Source organism: Babylonia areolata, chromosome 29, assembly GCF_041734735.1.
Source record: "Babylonia areolata isolate BAREFJ2019XMU chromosome 29, ASM4173473v1, whole genome shotgun sequence".
Taxonomy (NCBI): domain Eukaryota; kingdom Metazoa; phylum Mollusca; class Gastropoda; order Neogastropoda; family Buccinidae; genus Babylonia; species Babylonia areolata.
The window spans coordinates 15,251,575-15,254,074 of NC_134904.1; the positions used below are offsets into that span (position 1 = coordinate 15,251,575).

At 39.6% G+C, this 2,500-nt stretch overlaps 1 protein-coding gene across 4 annotated transcripts in view; it reads right to left on the bottom strand.

Annotated features, from left to right (window-relative positions):
* Positions 1 to 2,500, bottom strand: part of LOC143274674 (septin-2-like) — a 57,663-nt gene that overhangs the window by 21,205 nt on the left and 33,958 nt on the right. The window lies entirely within an intron of this gene.

The following is a 2,500-nucleotide window of genomic DNA, read 5'->3' on the forward strand; positions in this document are numbered from 1 at the left end:
AAATCATGCAAATAAGCATGCTCTACATGTATGTTCTTTCTATGTGTGTGTGTGTGTGTGTATGCGTGCGTGCGTGCGTGTGTGTGTGTGTGTGTGTGTGTGTGTGTGTGTGTGTGTGTGTGTGTGTGTGTGTGTGTGTGTGTGTGAGAGAGTGAAATTCTGATAACATCGATTCATATAAAATAGCTGAGGAGGATTATTCGGTTGGAAACCGAGCGACAGTTTTGCCAGTTATTAATATTGCAGGCAAGCTGGTATTTAATTGACATTTAAAGACACACACGATATCCATCGACAAAGCGAAACGAAATTATCAGAGCAAACCGCTATCTTTCAGTCTGTCTAGCTCTCTTTCTCTCTTATCCCCCGCCCTCCCCCTTCCCCCCCAAAAAATTCTCCAACTGTCAGTTCATGAATGATTGGCCGAGAAAGGATTTCGGAATGCACACAACACGTGCAAATGAAGTCCGGCCTATTTTGTCACAGCCTTTTCCGCAAGTCAGAAATGTTAATGTCACTGACAGTGGAGGGGGAGAAATAAAGAAAGAGAAAGAATTAAATAATAAATGAAACACGAAAAGAGTGAATGAAGAACAAAACACACCTGCCACCCAGCAACAATCATGCAGTTATCGATCTTGTTGAAAGATCAGATTATTGCCAAAGTCACCCCCAGGGCAGAAACTACGTAAAAAAACAACCCCCCCCAAAAAAACAACAACAACAACCAACAACAACAACACAAAAAACCAAAAAAACCAACAACAACAAAACACACAACCCCCCCCCCCCAAAAAAAAAAAAAACCAAACAAACCCAAAAAACAAAAACAACCAAACCACCAGTTAGCCGAAAGATCATCATAGGGGGGAAAAAGTTAACCCAGCTTAATTCAAACATGTTCATATTAATTATTGAATCAAACCAAATGCAAGCAAACCCAGACGTCTCCATGCAAACGTCACAAGGTAAAAAGGCCTAGCAGGTGGAATTCAACAAGAGAACTGAGACCTCTCATAATGAACGCTTTGTTCAGTTCATCATTTGTTGTCCCTCGTTGATTGTTTGGTTGATGCAGATATTTACGTTAGCGCCTGTCCTCTGTCACCGACCAAGCTCAAAGGGCTTTACCTAACACCGAATCATCTGCACTAACACCGAGTCATTTGCACGAACACCGAATCATTTCCACGAACACCGAGTCATTTGCACGAACACCGAATCATTTGCACGAACACCGAATCATTTGCACGAACACCGAGTCATTTGCACGAACACCGGATCATCTGCACGAACACCGAATCATCTGCACGAACACCGAGTCATTTGCACGAACACCGAATCATCTGCACGAACACCGAATCATTTGCACGCGGGTGGAGCTGACTGATGGGGTAGTTTATAATTACGACATTGGTAGCCTACACTGGTGTGCAGGGAAGATGCTGTCTACTGTTGGAAACAAGTCAGCGTCAGCGTCAGTGAATCTGAAACCTTTAGCGCCAAAAAATTTTTTTAATTAAAAAAAAAAAAAAAAAAAAAGAAAAAGAAAAAGAAAAAAAAAGAAATTATTTTTTTACTTTACTTCTTTTATTTCATTTATTATTATTATTATTATTATTATTTATTTTATTCTATTATTATGTTTTTTAATTTTATTTTTTAATTTTATTTTTCTCAAGCCCTGACAAAGCGCGTTGGGTTACGCTGCTGGTCAGGCATCTGCTTGGCAGATGTGGTGTAGCGTATATGGATTTGACCGAACGCAGTGACGCCTCCTTGAGCTACTGATACTGATACTCAGCGCCAAAAATCAAAACAACAAACACAACAACAAAACAACAAAAACAACAACCGAAGTTAACTTCTTATCCAGAGGAGTAGTGATCACCGTGGATTTCTGTGTCTACTTCCCGTCACCTTGAACAGCAGGGGGAAATAATTATGGGACCGACATCAGTCACCATCCAGACCTCGTCCATCAATCAGGACACCACCTGGCTGTGTGACAACCACACTGAGCCACGCCCACTGCGGGAACGCGGATGTTTTCATTTATTTATCTATTTATTTGTTTATTCATTTTCTATACACACACACACACACATATATATATATATATTATTTATTTATGTTTGTTTATTTACTCATTCGTTTATAATTAATTCATTAATGCTTATTCATTCATTCATTTATTTATTTATGTAAGCTTATCTATTATTTATTCCCCCCCCCCTTTTTTTTTCTTTCTCAAGGCCTGACTAAGCGCGTTGGGTTACGCTGCTGGTCAGGCATCTGCTTGGCAGATGTGGTGTAGCGTATATGGTTTTGTCCGAACGCAGTGACGCCTCCTTGAGCTACTGAAACTGAAACTCATTCATATATATATATATATATATATATTTTTTTTTTTTAAAATAAATAATATGTGTGCATGCCTGAAATCTAATTGTATGACAAGAAAACGAATGATGAGCGTCCAATGGCAGCCGTTAGTCGG